The sequence below is a fragment of the Bufo gargarizans genome, chromosome 2, assembly GCF_014858855.1.
Source record: "Bufo gargarizans isolate SCDJY-AF-19 chromosome 2, ASM1485885v1, whole genome shotgun sequence".
Lineage (NCBI taxonomy): Eukaryota > Metazoa > Chordata > Amphibia > Anura > Bufonidae > Bufo > Bufo gargarizans.
Genome location: NC_058081.1, coordinates 334,602,466 through 334,622,679, shown reverse-complemented (window position 1 = coordinate 334,622,679; position 20,214 = coordinate 334,602,466). Strand labels below are relative to the sequence as shown.

Sequence of the window (20,214 nt, the reverse complement as noted above, 5' to 3'; positions counted from 1 at the left end):
AAAAGTTCAAAAATAAATGAAATATGCCCCATGGCAGTAAATCAGTGCTTATTTTCAAACCCTCTGCTTGGAAAATTATGGTTGGAATATCACTGTAGCCTGGGGCTTATCCAGCTTTTCATTCTTTCTAAGGAAGTTAGCTCTACAATCTGTAGACTGTCTAGTAGTCAACCTTATGTTCTGTTGAGTTATAAGCAAAAGCTTTGTTATAACCTAATTTAAAAAAAAAATTCATCTAAAGTTATCCTTTAAGTCTTTGAATTGATGGAAGCGAGAAGTGCCAACTTCTGATCTGGCACTATTACCTATGGTGTATTCTTAGTGGTGCTATATTAGAACTGCTTGCTGCTACCTGGCTATCATGAAAGGCAACATATGTAGAAGGTAACAAGATGCTGTAAAGATGTTATCAAGTCCCAAGTCTCTTAATGCCATATTTGATTTTCAGTGCAATAGATTTGAATAACATGTGCAGTCTAACACAAAATCCCATATTAAATGTAGAGTGGTTTATTTCAAATATCAAGAATTCACTGCTCTTTGTTATATGTGATAATCCACTTCTGGAGTGGGGGCATAGATCAAGCATGTTTTTTTAGTGCCTACCTACTCTAATTACACTTTGAATGAAAAAAAAACAATGCAGCAAATGTTATTTATACTTCAGAATTATTTCAGCCAACATATCCAGTTGATAGTTCTCTATGTCTTAGGCTTGTAAAACAAGCTAGTTTATCTCAGACCTTAGTTTAATGTAATATACAATTCAGTTCCTTCCTGATGACAGAATGTGTGAATTATTTATCAGCACTGCAACTTCTACCACTGGCAATACATCACTGTTATAGAATCCTGGCCCCAAAGGAGAATTTCATATTAAAATCACCCCCTACTTTAGAAAAAAACACTGTCCTGCTGTTGTGAAATGGTGTCCATCATAGATGAAAATGACATAATGAGAGGCAACAGAAAATATATATAAATTTGGCAAACTAACAGCACAGTGACATCCTATTTTATCTTTCAGTAATTACTATCTGCAGTTCATAAATGCTCCTACAACTCAAGTCTATGGGCCTATTTTTCAAAGACTAGATTAACTAGTTTCATTTAAGTGCTGCTTGTTGCATCATTTCACATGTAAAACTGGAATAAATGCTCTTGAAAGTCCCAGCTGCAAGTGAAACGCTCATCTCTACACTTTTATATCATTTTCGGTGTAATGTTGTTCTGCTTTCATGAGGCTTGCTAAATTGGATTTAAGGATTTAGTCTTTTGGTTTATTCTCCTTATACAAGCATAAAGTATATGGCACTATATTGCCTTTTATTTATTTGTAGTACATTTTCATAAAAGTAAGTTTTAAAGTGGTTGTCCAACTTATTTCAAGAGGTCCTTAAAACCCATAAATGTCTTGAAATAATAAAACAATTGTACTCACCACTGTACTCACCAGCTCCAGTCCTCACATACAGTCTGTGCTTACACGCCTGAAGTGGTGTGGTAGCCATATGCCCCACGTAAATGCAGAAGTCAATCATTGATATCTGTGGTCTCATTCTGTGTACCACAGAGGTCAATGATTGGTTGCAGCAGTCAAGGGCTGCATACAAGTGTTGCCTATAAAGTCAAGCTGGAATTGGCAATTAAGTGTTGAGTGTGGTGATTATCTATTATTTTAACGCATTTAGAATATTTGAGGACCTGTTAAAGTAAGCGGGACAACACCTTTAATATACATTTATAAGGCTAACACAATTCATGTGCTGAAATGCGTTTGTGATAATTAATTTATCTTCACTAAATATGACCTTTTTCTCTGCTAGCAAGCTATTTTTTATTTTAGTTTTCTTTGCCTAGCCCCCATTAGTGCAGCAGAGCTTAAACTTATCATCTTGAAATGTTTGACATTGTAAAATATTTGTATCAGGTGCAATATACAATAGAAGAAGCCTTGTAAAATGATTTCATAGTACCGTTCCTTATGCCTTACCGGTGAATACAACCTCTATAATGGCACTAATAGGGTGGTGTGTGGATTTCATTTTGGATCCATTGACAAACTGCATAGCTTTCTCTTGGTGTATTGTTTTTTATACCCCTTGGGGATGCACACAATGTTATGATTATCATAATTTGTATGATGATCCATGTTAGGGAAAAAAAAATATGATTTGTTTCCAGTTTTTCCACTTTTACTTTAGATGTATTGAGGCTTTAAACATTTCTGATAATTTGTTATATATGATATATTGTCCTATTTTGCAAACTACTGTATTTATTTTATTTTCTATATATGTAAGAATTGTTTTAAGTGAATGTATTTTTCTTCTGGGTCTTGCAATGTGTGTGGTTCTGCTATATGATACGTACTGTACTAAGTGGTATATTTTTATCTCTAGATTGGGTTTAACATCGCTCCACACAAAGGTACCTCTCTTCTTGAAATTCTGCAGCTAGGCCTTGAAAAATACCTTGACGATCTCAATCAGATCAGCTTGCAAGCCAGCAAACAGTATGCCCTAGAAAAAGCCCTGAACAAAATGAAAGCAGATTGGAAGGATGTGTGCTTTGTCTTTTTACCCTACAAGGATGGGAATAGTCATGTATTAGCAGCTGTTGATGAAATCCAGGTGAAAATCTTGATTTTATAGTCTTATGCTCTTGGTAGTTGAAATAAGGGATGTATGTTACAAATGTTACAATGCAATTTGAATATAAATATATATATATATATATATATGTGAGAAGAGCTGCTAGGCAATATTTAAAAAAGAGAAATGGTTGGAAAAGAAACTTGAATACGCAGGAGAAGTCCTAGGGCCATGGTCCTGTATTATTTTGTGGATTTATGAAATCCATGTATCTTCATATGGAGTATTACTTATTAGATTCAGTCCACTATTGTCACCATAAATGGGTTGAATGCCTGTTTTCCTGAGAAGGTGCTCTAAAGTAATCCTTTCAAATAATTTATTGCAGGTAATTAAGGAAATTTTATGCAATTACAACAAACAAGTTAATGAATTAGTCACATTGCTTGATGCTCACTCTAGAAAACTACACCCATAGACTCTCTGGTTGAAATAGTCACATAAATGTGGAAATTGCATAGCCTGCAAAGTCATTCTGAAGGGTGCACACTTTACCAGCTCACCACAGGGCATAAATATAACATCAAATCTTTTATTAATTGTAAGACAGTAGGGGTGGTATACCTCGCAACCTGCATTTGTGGATCACAATATGTAGGGAAATCGAAGCGCGAATTTAGGAGACGCATAGGGGAGCTCCTATTGAAGATCATAAGCCTTGGTGATACCCCTATTGCACAACATGTGGCAACTAATCACCCCAGGACATCAGACTGTTTTAAATTTCAGGGGATTGAACATGTAAGACCACATCCCAGGGGAGGAGATATTGATACACTCCTCCTTAGAAAGGAGGCACAGTGGATCTTCACACTGAACACTGTCAAACCAAAGGGCCTGAATGATGCTATTTCATTCGCATGTTTTATCGAACGAATAGCGGCCCCTTTTGGCTAGTGTATGTGATATTTGAATAGATATGATGTTCCCCCCGATCATTCTCCCTTACTGTGATCTCTCTTTATCTGTCATATATGGAGACTATTTATGAGACGGGACCCAATTGTATCCCTTACGTCCTTGACAGCGGTGTCAGTGGTTGACAATTCTGGCATATATAGGGACTCCTATGGGGTTGAATACAATTGAATCCATCATGTCTCTAGCAGAAATGTCGGTGACTGACAGTTCTGCTCACTTTCTGGCAACTACTTATGGTAGTTCAAGTTTCAACAAGTTCTGATGCTTCTGACACTGGGGTTACCTGAACCTGAAGATATCCTATTGATTTTATGTTCCCGTCTAGATGGTGACTCACACTCATACGTCACGATTGCACATTCCCGATTGCCATATCGACGAATGAAGACAGGAGGGGGCGGTACCGATGAGAATGGCTGTGCGTGGATGGGCTGCCTGCCAATAGTTAGAGATGACGACAGCAGTAGGCGTGGCCGGTCTAGTAATCGTACACCCATTGGATGCCTGTCAGAGGCTTGGCAAGGAAAGGGGAGGAGAGATCTCCATTTAATCAGCGGACACTTCGCGCGTGTTGCGGCCACTACAGTGCCGGGAGGCTCGTTTGTTTGCTGCACGCACGATATCAGAGGCATGCAGTGTCTTTAGTCAGTAGATCCAAGTGTGTTTGGCGAAATTATTGCGTACCCACCATCAGGGTCGCAGTACAGAGTGCTGGCCATACATTCGGATCAATGCTCCTGATGAATTAACTACAATAGTCGGAAGGGAAACTCGTCGAGCATTAGACTGCAGTACAGATTACACGTGCAGACTGACTCTCGTCCCTTTATTGAGCCCCAATAGGGAAAAATACTTCTGTTGTTATGTCCTTAATAGCAGTGTCCAAGGGGTCCACAGCCCTGTGAGTTTAGTGCAGAAAAATACTCTTAGGACCATAACAGGATATACCCCTTATATTTCATACTTCTAAACATAAAGGAGTTTTTGTGGGAGGGTGCACTTAGGAACCAGCATATACATTTGTCTGTAACAGTTCCAGTTCACCCTATCAGCCTACCTTCCTACTTGCGAAGTCGGCAGCGTGTAGCTCATGAAGGAAGTCAAGTGTCATGATCTGGCTTGGAGGGTATATACGTTGTGCTATAGGCTGTCTGAACACATATCCCTTGTTGCTGCCATAGGTAAAAGGGGCGATTTATCAGAGTTGCAAAATGGGATGATTATTGGCTTTCGGGCCAAGGATGGCAGTATTGCTGAAACTGCGCAGTTTACTGTTCATGTCTTGGTGTGGTGAAAGTGTATTTTGAGTGGACAAATGGCACCATTGCAAGATGTGGAAACTGTGGAGCACCACCTGCCATTGATGTGAGAGATAAGCATCAAATACGAAGGTGTGTAAAGGCAGATTGACACACTATAGTGGAGCAGTTCATTACCAAAATGAACAAGGGGGCTATCAGACGTGTTTCAACAACTCAGTTAACCCCAGTGCATAGGGGGCTGCTGCTCCTCTGCCTATGAAGTTGCATCTGCAGAAAAGGCTTTAATTTTCATGATAGTATCAGGATTGGACATATTCGGATTGGCAATAGGTTGCCTTCTCCAATGAGTCCTGTTTTCTGCTGTATTGAACTGATGGACGTTGGCCTGTCAGATGAAAACAAACACCCTATAACCATTGCTATAAAAACACAAGCTGATGGTGACAGCGTTATGGTCTGGGGATTTTTTTTTTTATGGCATTCTCTGGGCCCACTCATCAATGTGGAAAGCACTCTCAACTGATTTGGCTATGGATCTATCATTGCAGATCACATACACCCATTCATGCTGATTGGTCTCCCAAATGGGATCTTCCAGCAAGGCAATGCAACATGTTACATGGTTAGAAATCTCCAACTTTAGTTGGAAGACCATTATCAAGAATTCCAAATACTACCTTGGCCTCCTAATGCACCAGACTTGAAACCAATTGAGCATCTGTGTGATCACCTCGATTGTCATGTTCTCTCTATGGATTCTCCTGCATGCACCCTGCTGCTATGGTATGCCCTGTAGTCAGCATGGCTCAATATACCTGTGACAACCTACCAGGACCTCATTAAGTTAATCCCGATGCGTCTATCTTCTGTCAATGCTGCACACAGTGGTTACTCTGGATATTAGTTAGGTTCATAATAATGTGACTTAACCATGTATATCAGGTCTTTCTGATGTTCTGGAATACAGATGTAAAGTAAATGCAATGTCTCACTTTGATTTTTACGTTTGTGCTTTATTTCCATTATACGAGCAGCCACTTGCGATTACTTTTTAAACAATATTTGCTCTGTAATGTGAACTTATTATTATATTATTATTATATTTTAGTCTTCAGCTCACGAAATCCAATAAACAGAAAGCAAGCAACAAATCTGATTAATATCTATTGGACCTTTCACAATATATCACCTTCATACTATATTCTGTTGAGAGATTATAGTGTAACATCACAAATAAGATTTTATTGGCTTTCTTATAACCTATAAACTTGAATATTAAATAAAACACTAAAAATAAATCCATTACAAACTCTGCTCTTTTTCTACGTATTTGTCCTTCATCTAGTACCATGCATCTAACTAATTTAGCCCAGAACCAGGAGTGTCTGTGACCACCACTGTTAACTCTGTTAGGAGACGAGAATCTATGGTTACTGAGACATAAAATGATGTCATTTTAATGGCAGGTGCAGATGCAAGGACATCATTTGGATCAGAATAGGGCATCACACAGGAAAAATGCCACAATCATGTTACATAGTATACCACCTCTAAAACGTGTTGTTTTTTTGGTCATGGAACTTAGGCTTTAAGTACCTCCATATGTCTATGTTAAAAAGAGGTTGTCCAGGAATGGAAAAAAGAGGTTTGTTATCCAGAAATAGTGCCACTCTTGTCCATAGATTGTTTCTGGTATACTTTTTATCCCACCTATAGTGAAGGGAATGAGGTTGAATTCTGGAGACATTATATGGAAGAGCAGATGTCTTGGAAGGAAAAAGTAGACCCTTTTTGTCTAACGCTGTACAAACGCTTTAGGCTTTGACTACATGAGCAGAAATGTAGAATACTGACAATCATAGGGTTAAAAACTAAAGAGTAGAGATTTGTAGCATATTTTCAAATCTTATATAATCAAATGAGAACTTAGCTGAGGAATAAAAAATATATGTTCCCTCTGCTTATAATGTAGAAACCGTGCTGTACTAGCAAAAACCTTTAGTTTCTGACATGCAAATTCAAAGATAACCACCAATATGGTTGCATTTTCTGTTGTCACTTTTTAACAGTGGTCAATGTCACTGCACCGCTAAAGCAAAAAGTAAGAAATTGTCAATCTTATTCTTAAGAAACACTATATAATTTCAATTTTTCTTTTGGTTTTGACTGGAGCCTTCTTTAAACCATTAAACCTATTTTCATTGGATCTATCTTTCTTCCTTATATATGTGGCAGTCGACAAGATAGGAGTGCTGAAACATAAACCTTTTTAAAATTAATATGTGTCTCGTTATGGTGACACCTTGAAACTAAACAGAAATTACTTTGTGTGGTCTTTATACTGTGACCTTTTCAAATTCCATTTGGTTATCAGGTGAATATCCTTCGAACCAGAAGTAAAAGGTTCAATCTGTTGATGGTTGACTTGAAGTTTGTCTCTTCAATACCAATAATGTTTCTATTTTTTTGCCTTAGATTTCATTTAATGCTGAATAATTCTCTGCTTTATTTTTACACTTGTGCTTTTTTTTTTTAAAGGTTTTACTGGAAGATCACATTGTGAAAACCACAACCATGAAAGGCTCTCCATTTATTACACCTTTCGAAAAAGAAATATTAACATGGGAGGATAAGATGGTATTTTTTCTTTCCAAGAAGATCTTGTTGATTTTAATTAGCTTTTAGATTTCATCTCCAACCCACTTCTCAGATTTTACCATCCAATACGAATCACGCTTTACTGACTTTCATTATATCAAACTTTTTTACTCTGCCATCAGCAATCTGTAAAGTATTAAGATGGGTAGAAAAAGTATAACCTTCACTATGTTACATTGATTTCACTTTAGTTTTATTATGTGAGGTTAAATGCAATAGGCACAATCCCCTAGTAAGAAAGTGACTCATCCAAGTGAGACACACAAAGAGACAGCTGTGCTGGCTCATTCTTCACTGTGCTTCACCAAGTAGAACAGAAAACAGGAGTTGAGAAGGCATTTCTTAACCCAACTAGAATATGTGATTGCAGGGAATATGTGAGAAAGTAGCAGTTTGCTCCTATAATCATACAGAGATTTGTTTCAGTCATCTGTCTGAGGTTCCATTAGCATTTCTAAAAATAACTAGATTTTTACATGCAATTTTTATTCAGCAGCTCCTTCAAAAGATTCTAGAATCTTGGCTCACAGTCCAGATGGCTTGGTTATATCTGGAACCAGTTTTTGGATCAGAAGATAATACGCAGTCAAATACCAGTAGAAGGAGTAAAATTTGAAATCGTTGATAGGAACTGGTAAGTTTTTGCTGTGTTGATAAATAAGCATGAATATGAATTTACATTGATAAAATACCCCATGGCCACAGCATAACAGGGGTGCAGCTATAGGTGCGATTCAGAGGTAGCAGTCCCATCTCAATCCTGGTCCCTCAATTGTGCCATAGGCCCTTTTTCCACTGCATAAAAGCCCAGTATTATAAATGACCAATAGTAGGTGGGGTGGGGAGGCTTAGTTTGGATTTCTATCTCCCCAGGCTACCCATACACATACACACTTGCCTGACAAGACACACGGGACAAAACCACTGCCAGACAGCATCAACAATGATAACTTATCTTCCCTGAAGGCAAAAGGTTTAGGCATGTTGAATTCCAACATTTCCATATCTGCCCATAGATATTTTACATTAGGCTGTTTGCATGATATTACTAAGTAATTTCTGTGCTGACTGGCTCAATCTGGAGTTTTTGTGGTATTATTAATGATTATTTGAGGTTATGCTGTTATATAATAGTCAGTTCTTTCTTTTCTGGAAACATCTTCTCCTATCATATTATATGTACCAGGTTATTGGTATTTAGTTGAAATCAGTAATTCTCGAAAAGTTTTGTTTTCCAAAATTTGAATTAGCCAGATTCACTGTAATTTTGTAACCATTCGTAACGTAATTTGTACTTGTATTATCAACAACAAAATAAATTACAGTAATTGCATATTCCTGCTACAGAAATAAACTAAATGTCCATGGTAACGTGACCCCCTGTATGTATATCCTTGGCAGTACAGAAATATGGCACGGTCCTATATCTCCTTTTATCTACTTGATTATTTTCTTTCTCTTTCCTGGTTCCTTAGTGGCATTTTTACTTTGGTCTTTTATACCTCTTTTTTGTTCTAAATCCTCCTTTATTTCATAATTATTCTGTTTCTACTGATGCTAGTAAAAGACATCACACGCCAAAGTCATTAATTTTCTGTTAGAAGACTTTCTTTATGTGGGAAACCTTTGAAGTCATGAATTTTAAGCAGCTGACGTTATTGTAGTCCATATTTATCTCAGCCAGCATTTAATAAAATTTTCAAGAAATAATTTGCATGGGAGGATTTTCACCTTATGACTTCTAAGTTTTAGGAAATAAATCTACCTAGTTGAAAGCATGGATAGGAACTAGTAATTGGTTTTCTCAGCACTGCTGCTTTTATGTGGGAAGGACATTCACCTTGAGGTTAAGGCTGTGGATTTAAATCCAATATACAGCATTTGATATGACAAGTACTATTAGTTACCACTATTAATTTTTAATAACTTCATTCTTTCTAGTTCACTAATGCTATTAATTATTAAACATGAACTATGAATTTTATTATTTTTATTGTTGTTATTATTATTTGCTATTCAACCTCTGGTGATCAAATAAAATAAAATAAAAGTTTCTTAGGGGCGTGTTCATGACTTTTATATTTATATTACTGTTTCAACTATTGTGTACACTTTTCCTATAAAGTTGCATGTCCAAGAGATAGCTTTTGGTCTAGTATAGTCTTAAGTTTCTATTTTAGATAGCAGTTGACCAACTATCTCTCTTGGCTCAGGCAAGCATGCATGTGTACATATACCTCTGGCAGTGTCTTATCTCCCCAAGAACAATACTGTCAGGCATGTTGAAATCTAGCCCAATTCTCTGCCACTGGGGAAGAGTCAAGAGGCCCCAATGCAGTCCTGGCAAAACTAGCAGGTTCTGGCTGACATCAATATGTATGGCCAGCAATACTATGGATGATGGCTGCATGAAGTTAAATATTACCAATGTTTATATCACGTGCAAAACTGTACCTATGATATATATGATGAGGACATTAAGGGGTAGAGGGTCATAAAAAAATCTGAAAAATTCTACAATTATTGGCAATTGATAAAAAACATCTTCTTTTATTAATCCACAATAAATCCAATAGGGAACATAGCAAGCACAGCATATGACTTAATGAGCAAGGTTATATTCTGAAACGCGTAAACTGTTCTTCCTATGTTTCCTGTTGGATGTTCTACTGTTATTGGGGATTAATAAAGGAAGATGTTTTTATTCATTGGCAATGGTGCTCTATTTTTGTATGATTTTGCCATACTCCTGGCATTTTCTGAACATGGCTCGTGTTAAATATGGAGGTGAGATGGACACTTTGTTTATTAATTAAGGGGATGGTAATATATGAATTATGTAAACATAGTTAGATCTGTGGTAAATCTTACAGATATTTCATCCTGACGTCCTTCAGCATTGTTCTTCGTCTGTGGCGTTTTTGTTATGTCTGCTAGTGTTGAGCGAATTGAAGAATCCAAAGTGGAATACGATCCAAACTTTAGGAAAAACTTGATTCACCGTGAATCTGAATTTCATTGCGCTTTATTTATTTTCCTAAAATGGTGGCTACACGTGTTACAAAGTGAAAGTAAGAAGCCTGAGAGTGTGAGATCACCCATAGTGACATGCAGAGTGCAGACAGCCAATCAGCAGCTAGCCAGCCCCTGTGATGTCATAACCCTTTAAACGCCTCATCCCACACGGTCTCCACCATTTTACTGTGAGGTGAGCATAGGGAGAGACGTGACAAGCGCTAGGGACAGTGTTGCCAAAAGCTTTTAATTGTGGAATATTGGATAGGGACACTGCAGGGACAGTACACAGACAGTGTAGAGAAAGTTTTTACGCACTGAATTGGGGTGAATACGCTGTCTAATTTAGTCTACTTTCACACTGGCATTTTGGTTTCCGTTTGTGAGATACGTTCAGGGCTCTCACAAGTGGTCCAAAATGGATCAGTTTTGCCCTAATGCATTCTGAATGGAAAAGGATCCGCTCAGAATGCATCAGTTTGGCTCAGTTTGGCTCTGTTCCGCTTTGGAGACGGACACAAAAACGCTGCTTGCAGTGTTTTGGTGTCCATTTGACGAAATTGAGCCAAACGGATCCGTCCTGGTACACAATGTAAGTCAATGGGGACGGATCCGTTTTCACTGACACAATATGGCACAATAGAAAACGGATCCGTCCCCCATTCACTTTCAATGGAGTTCAAGACGGATCAATTTTGGCAATGTTAAAGATAATACAAACGGATCTGTTCTGAACGGATACATGCGGTTGTATTATCGGTGCCGATCCGTCTGTGCAGATCCATGACGGATCCGCACCAAACGGCAGTGTGAAAGTAGCCTTAACTGTTATTGGTGTGTTCACCTTGTTTAATAGATAAACAATTCTATTATGCGTCTTGAACACCATTGAACAACAGATATGTCTTGAACACCATTGAAAGTCAATGGTGGATGAATTGTGTCACTAAAAATGGATCCCTCCCGGTTGACTTACGTTGTGTGCCAGGACAGATCCGTTTGGCTCAGTTTCATCAGACGGACACCAAAATGCTGCAAGCAGCGTTTTGATGTCCGTCTCCAAAGCGGAACAGAGCCAAATTGAGCCAAACTGATGCATTCTGAGCGGATCCTTTTTTATTCAGAATGCATTAGAAGGCAAACTTATCCGTTTTGGACCGCTTGTGAGAGCCCTGAACGGATTTCACAAACTGAAAGCCAAAACATGAGTGTGAAAGTAGACTTAGTTGGCTATAGCAACCAATCATATTCCATGTTTAAATTTTCAAAGCCCATGTGAAATATGAAAGGATCTATCTGATTGGTAGTATTGAGCGTGAATATTCGAATTATGAATATTTATTGCGAATATCGCAACCTTGAGAATTCGCGAATATTTTGAATATAGTGTTATATATTCGTTATATCAAATAGTCTTAATTTTTTTTCCATCTGAAAACATGATTCCTTCCTGCTTCTTGCTTGTGGGCCAATGAGTCATTGGCCCACAAACAACTTAAGCAGGGAGGAATCAAGACTTCAGATGGAAAAAAATTACGAATATTCTAAAAAATGATTTGTTTTTGACCCACTTCGCAGTACGCGATTTTTACATTGCAGATTTTTCAGAATCACAAAAATAATCTTTCGTGATTTTTACATTGCAGATTTAATCTTGAATATGAATATTCACGAATATATGATGAATATTCTACCACATATTTGCGAAATATCGCAAATTCGAATATTGCCCCTGCTGCTCATCACTACTGATTGGTTGCTACGGACAACTAAGCCAGTTTTCTTTAGGACTAGTTCTCATAAATGTCCCCTAGTGCCTTCATCCATCTGGCAAACAAAAATCTTTGCTGATTAAAAGTTAGCTTCAGATATACATAGTCATTCAGAGAAGGACCATATGGAACAGTATGCAGCCTCCAGCCACACCAAGTGCCAGACCTCCTGTGAGAATGTGCAGATACATAGATTACTTCCACCATTAAAGATTAGGGGGGTTATTTATCAAACTGGTGTAAATTCGAACTGGCTTAGTTGCCCATTGCAACCAATCAGATTCCTCAATTTATTTTCCAAAGGAGCTGTCCAAAATGAACGGAGGAATCTGATTGGTTGCTATGGAAAATTAAGCCATTTCGACTTTACACCAGTTTGATAAATGACCCCTTAAAATGGCTTTTAGTATACTAACATTTAGTATAAAATCAAGCTCATCAAACTTCATTAAAAAGCATGTTGCTTTGCCCAACCACAGTTTTTTCTCCAGTGACAGCTTCCTCCAAGGCTGTGTTCCACATAACATTTTCTTTTGATCTCTATGTATCCATGTGCTAGACATGGCTTAGAAGAACAATATATCTCATTCTTAGTAACTATTTGTTGTTTTCTTTACATTAGTCTTATTTTGTTTCATTTGACATCATTAATACCCACACAGTCCTCCTAATGAGCTCTCTCATTTCCCAAGGAAAAGAAAGCAGTGTTGATTTATTGAACTGGTTAGAGCAAATAATAGAATGGGATCAATCCAGCATTTTGAGTTAATGGTACTGAACAAAGCTCAGTCATAATTAGATGGACAGAGGACTTTCCTTGTCCAATGTAGTTAAAAATGAAAAGCCCCTCACCAAAGTGCCCTAGAGAATAATGCATTCAACCTCAGTAGAATTACTGACCGGCACTTTGTATTTATCTAAAACTTGAGAAGCAGCTGCGTTTTTGTAAAAAGCTATGAAAGTTGCAGTCGTATTTAGGTATAGAGAATGAAAAGATCACCCCTTGTTTTGAAATAAGGGGATTTTCAATATGAAAGAAAGTCTGTATGGTTATTACATTCACTATGTTCTATCTTGCTCACCAGGAGGCTAATAATGAGCGAGTCTATGAAGGAGGCAAACGTCATGAGGGTTATCTCACTGCCCCAGATGCAGGATAAGTTGAAGGAAGCAGAATTACTGTTGGATGACATTCAGAAAGGCCTGAGTGAATATTTGGAGATGAAAAGGCTATTCTTTCCAAGGTAAACAGTGCATTTTGTATGTCAGCTATGCATGTTTGTATGAAATGTTTGTTCGCATGTCACTTAGGTTACTTATTTTTCCTTTAACACCTTACCAGATTTTTCTTCCTATCCAATGACGAACTGCTAGAAATTCTCTCTGAGACCAAGGATCCACTTAGAGTTCAGCCACACCTTAAGAAATGCTTTGAAGGAATTGCAAAACTTACATTTAATACGAAGAAAGAAATAACTCACATGGAATCATCAGAAAATGAGAAAGTTGAGCTGGTGATGAAAATAATTCCATCGAATGCCAAGGACCTAGTTGAGAAGTGGCGTCACGAGGTGAATATACTTAGTTTTCGCATAGGTTCCATTTAATTATATTTTAGTCCTTTCAAAATGATTGCTGACACTTCTTGCCAATGGTTAAGTCATGCATTGTTGATTTGGCAACATCTAAGATTATAGAAGGAAACTATGAATTTAGAATATGGCCACAAGATCGCTACAACAAGTTATCAAAAAGCTAGTTCTTTTTTACATGAAAGTACATGTTATACATGTACTGGACCTCCTGATATACATTACACTAATAATGCTTTTTGCTAGTGGAAATTAGTATAATGCAATATGGAATACTTTCCATATTGTTTGGATTACTGTTGGTCAAACCTGCCGGTGGAATCGGACAACCATCTAATGTGTATGGGTCCTCCCAACTCTCACTCGATAGCAGATGTAAAGAAAAAGATAGGTTGAGCTGTTGGATTTCAACATGGCTGACCCGTTTGTTCTCAGGGAAGATAAGCCATTGCCAGAAATGCCTGGGCGAATTTTTTTACCCTCTCTCATTTCAATCTCGGCCAAGCCACTACACCTCAAGAGAACATACTTTATATAATGTACTTGAAATCTGGGCACATTAATTTATCTATGTCATCTTTATTTACCACTTCCTTGTTCTTATTTATGCAAGTTAAACTACCAGGTGGTGAACCAGAATCTAGCAGGTAAGGATAGTAACAGAGGTAATTGATTCCTCTTTTCTGTTAAGTATGTAATAAATTATATTTAACAATGCTAGCTGCATAATCATAACTATAGCTAGTGTTCTATCTCTGCATGTACTTAATGTATACTGTCAGACCATCAGTTTTCTCCATCTTTTTTGTGCAATGATACCAGTGCTCTGTTGTTCTGTGTAGAATGAAAGATACACTAAGCATGTTTTATTGACCCAATATCATAATGTTGGATGCTGTGTATAGTTTGTGTTATGAAGTGTAACTGTTATCAAATTGTCTGCTTGGGTCTCACATACAGCGAATGCATGTCTCATAACAGTTAGAGAGAGTCAAGTTTATTTGTTCAAGATCTATGTTGAGAGGGGTCTCTATTATTGTTTGAGCAGATTGATCCAGATGTCTTGTGAAGTTTTATGTGTTATTTGGGATGGTGTTTGTTGGCTTTAATAAACTCCTTGGTTTCTTCCAAGATCTGCCACATTACTTTGGTGCATGTTAGCTGTTGTCTTGTCAGTTTAGCTGTCCCTGGTGTTGTGTTACATTTAGTGGATTAAGCCGTTTTATTGTATCGTTTGTGTCTTCACAAAAAAAAAAATCCTTTGACAGTTGCAGCCTTAATTTTTGATGTAACAGTTTCAGTGTGCATCTTGTCACTGAAATACAGTTTAAAATGTTCCGTAATGTAGCATGAAATTATTGGTTAGTTTTGAAATAGATGTGAAATCATGTGAAGAAAATAAGTATTGCATCCGATCGAGATAAATTCACTGTGGTGTTTTATGGCTTTTTATTCCTATGTGATAGTAATAATGTCTCATGTAGGGATGGAAGCCATGAAATACATTGTGAAAAGTCATCATCTAAAATGGGGGCCATGAGCATGGAAAATGCAATGGCCATGGACCTAATAGTGTTGCGAAAGAGTTCTGAAAGCAACCCAGCATTCAATGCTCAAATTTATCTTTTCTTATACCATGAAAGTTTGAGCATTAGTGCATTAATGGGCAAAACAATATGCAGTGTGAATGTGACATTTATATAGGCAGCATATTTAAGTTGTTACAGCAGACATGTTGAGGACTGTGCCACAGTGAGGCTTTTGACTACAGTATATTGGTGTTGCATCTCATTACAAGTGGTTAACTCTGGTGGCCTCCATCCTTCCTTGCACTTCGAGGTATGTTAGGGTTTTCCTAGATAATAGTAAGTTGTTTCTGCCAATGAGAAGTTCTCTCATGTGTTTGCAGACGTGTAGGACTCAGAGTATAAAGCAGAACATTTTTGTGGTATGGAGAAATATAGTACATGCTTCATTATAAATATATCACAATAAATTAGCACCTCATTCAATGGAATTTTATTAGGCATAAACCAGCAAGTAAAGTATCTATTTGTATGCTGTTCAATACTTTAACAGTTCTGTAAAAAAAATATACAAAATAAAATCTATAGCTTTACTAGATTGTCTCTGCTTTCCTTTCTTTGTGTCTCTGTAACACTTTATGTCACTGAAATTCACTTTTGTCTTATTACTTTCTTCATTCTACTACCATTTTGGTTCTAGCCTACCTGACTTCTTCTATGTCTAATAAATTAGCATGGTTACAAAACTAATGAAGCCAACAGTTGTCTTAGAAACCAAAAGGTACAAAAACTCCATACAAGACAAATAAACTTTGCAACAGCAGTGTGCCAATGCTAACACTCTTACTTCTGAGCAACCTCTTCAAGAACATATTATGAGATTTGACCTTCACAGTTTTAAAATGGCTGTACAGAACTTTACTTTTTTAAATAAATATTCTGGTTCACTTATAATTCTACTGGTTAGCAGCTATATATGCATATTCAATCACTTGTTTTCAGACGTAGGTCAATCTCTGCTTGCACCTCAGATTATGGTTTCAGAATCTACCCCACCAACTCAATATCTGAAGTTCACCATATTTGTTGTATGGGGCATCATGCATTACATTGTTCTATGTGAATTATTTGCCCACCAATCCCTGGCATTGTTAGTTACACACAAATAAAACAATGGTTGATAAAAAATAAATAAAAGCAGACCCATGTGTTTCATCCTCTTAATGGCACCCTGGGCAGCTTCCCACACTACTAACACCTCGTCTTATCTCTACTCTTTCTTATTTATAATGGAAACATTCAACTTTTGGTTTATTAGCCAAACAGGCATAACAAAATCGAAGATTTCTCTGCTTAGTAAGTGATATACTTTGCTTAGTATTCTGTGAATAAACGGCAGGCTGCTACATTAGTCCCCATACAAGAATACAAGAAGTATTGTTTATGCCTTTACTAGGAAAAAAGTGACTCCAATATTACACTGGAACATAAGCTGCAGGCTCCAGCCATTGTAATCACACATTTCTATACAAATATGAGACTGCAAAATAGAGGAGCACTAATTAGATACATTGGGAAGAGATAGAGTAAAATATTTATTAAACACCATGATAAAAAGTGTCATTACCTATACCATATGAACACAGATCAAAATTATGGCAGTAATTTATTAAGACCGGCATTTTAGACGCCATTCTTCATATCCCCTATAGCTGATGCAGTTATGGTCTGCATCCGAGCCGCAGTTTTTGTGCGGCTCAGATGCGGACCCATTCACTTCAATGGGGCAAAAAAAAGATGCGGACAGCACTCCGTGTGCTGTCGGCATCCATTGCTCCGTTCCGAGGCCCCGCAAAAAAATATAGCATGCCCTATTCTTGTCAGTTTTGCGGACAAGAATAGGCATGTCTACAAGGGCCGTCGTTCCATTCCGCAAATTGCGGAAGGCACACGGGTGGCTTCTGTTTTTTGCTGATCCGCAAAAAATGGCACGGTCGTGTGCATGAGGCCTAAACCAGATTTAGCAAATGGTAAAATGAGACAGACCGGCATTATGCCCCCCTTTTTTAGACCTGGCGTGAGCTGGGGAAAGTCACAGATTGCAGTGCAAAGGACCTTAGCATATAGCATCTAAAATACCCCTGCTCTTCTGCATCTACAGCCTGCATCATCTACAGACTCTAATTTGGATGAAAATGTTCTATTAGTGTAGATTATTATTTTTAATTCAAGCAGATTCATAGTACACATATCTGCAGATAAACCTTGAAAAAGGGAAATTTTTAAAAAGTATTTAGGGATATTTCTCAAGCTGGTCTATGTTATTTTACTTTGACTCGTATTATTTTTCTATTTATCCCTCTAATTATTTTTACCTCTTGTTCTATGTATTTATTAAACATAAAATACTGAATTTGGAATGAAACAATCATATTTTTTTCATTGTGACAATCATCTGTGTCTATTATTTTTCTATTCTTGGTTGAAATTTGATGGTATCAGAATAAAAGGAAAAAAAAAATATTGAATGTAACAGATGTGACTTTATTAGTTGTGCACACAGGGTGGAAAAGTCCTAAAAAGTTGTTCCCAAATGCTGGAAGTTTTTTTTTTCTTTGGATAAAGAACACTTATAATTTGAAATTCTTCAACTTATAAAAATATTATAAAAATATCTGTACAGTATGTGACATAAACAGAAATTGGGTTTATGAGAAGAATCCCTCCTAAACCACTGAGTTGGGCTAGCCAGGACCTGTTCCACAGAGTGAAGATCATAAAACAATAAAGGTTGTCTCTATGTGACTTGTGAACATCTGATGATCCCATTGAGCATACTGGCCTGTGTCCGCAGCATAATTTGAATACTGTGGTGTGGCTATATGCCCTTGTCCGTACCTTTTGTTGTGGTCTTCAAGCTTACTTTCCTTGCACCTTTGCAATGATATAATTTGCATAAAACCTTAAAAAATATCTGTAGTTTATTGCTCCAGACCCCGTGCAATAGCAGGAGCAGAAGATACTGAGATCATTATTATGACTTTTGCATCATTGTGAAAGGTTTTCTGAAATATTTCTTGTGCAATGCTAACTTATTGCTAAATGTAAGCTTGACTGGTCACCAGCAGCAGATGCCATGATTCTATTTAGAGATTATGGCTCAGGGCCTTGTAATATTAAACCGGATGTTCGATACCTGGCACTCCCGCAGATCAGCTGTTCCGTAGTATTGTATCTCCAATGTCTCAAGTCAGTGTCAGAACTACACAGCTTCGTCCATCACATAGTGGACAGAGGTGGATACTGAAGCACTTCTCCCATTGAGATACTCAATCAACTGATCCTGGTAGGGCAGGATTTTGTACCCCCACAGTTCATATATTGAAGGCCATCAAGAGTAAAGAAATGGACAACCTATTTAATGTTCTTGGAGGAAGATATCAGGATCAAAGTGAAGAGTTTATTGATATAATAGTGAGGTACTGAATATATGGCATCTGAAAGCAATAGTCATTTTGTTCTACATGCTTAGGGTACGACCACATGGCCAGGTATCTGCATGTAGTTTTGGAAGCCAAAATCAGGAGTGGATCATAAAAGAAGAGAAAATATAAAGGAAAGATACTTCTTCAATTTTTTTTATTCACTCCTGGTTTTGGCTTCCAAAACACCATGCAAAAACCTAACCATGTGGTCGTACCCTTAGTTGCCATTTTGTGACTATGGCCTGTAGGGATGTTCAGTAGTGTATAAGATAAAGAGAGAAATAAGATGTTTATAACGCACACATCATTAGATATGATATCTACATTTGTGTGTTTACAGACGTTTAATGCACTGGGTATAATAAACAGTACATGTCATAACAATATACTATTGTATAATGTGTCCATAGAAGCCATTGAAAAACTACCATGAAATAACAGGTGATGGGTACTCTTTAATGTGAAGATCCACATTTATTTCATTTTCCTCCATTATGTCCCATGTTTGGGTCTTTTAAACATACAATAGATTGTATTTTCACAAAGTGAACAAGACCTGTCTCATTGCAAACTTTAGCTTCAGTCATGGTGTTGAAGCAGTTAACATAAAAGCTATAGGTTCATCTAGACAGAAGAGTGTCTGCAATCAGAGAAACCCTTCAGGACAAGAAAATGCCAGTCTCATGCCTTCTGTTATCCATCAGTTCACAAAGGTGCCTTTTCTGTGCTGATATTTGAACCTTGGCACACAACGTGAGCTTTGAATTTGTTCCACTACACAAATGCATGGTTTGAAAAGAAACATGATTGTATAAGGTTACACATAGCAGCATTTGAATAATTTCTTATTTTCCCAGGGCCTTTGACTGACGTTTTTGTCAGTTCTGCATTTAAACCCATATTGTGTTGCAGTACAAGTGTTGCCATGCACCATGAAAATAAAATTCTTGTAAATGGTGTACATTACCTTTGACACAATGTATTGCTTTTGTTGTTCTGTTTCCTTAGATAAATAATACATTCAGCTGCAAACCCACACAATACCAAGCTCAGTATGACTTTGTTACAAAGGATTTGATTTATGCTATTTTTATCATAAAATAAGGTCACCCAAACAGTGGACACTGCCACCTGTAGATATCACAAGGGCTATACACCTATAAATCAGTTTGATGGTAGTATGCCAATGATATTTAAAGACATCCTTTACTTTAACAGAGAGTGGTCTAGAGGGCAGAATGCAAGATAAGATACATCAATTTATCCACGCATTCCAATTATTACTCTGGTGGAAAAAGTGGTGGAAGAGCAGCATATGTGACCCCATGA

At 37.3% G+C, this 20,214-nt stretch overlaps 1 pseudogene; it reads left to right on the top strand.

The window, feature by feature from the left end:
* Positions 1 to 20,214, top strand: part of LOC122925882 — a 2,558,103-nt pseudogene that overhangs the window by 375,737 nt on the left and 2,162,152 nt on the right.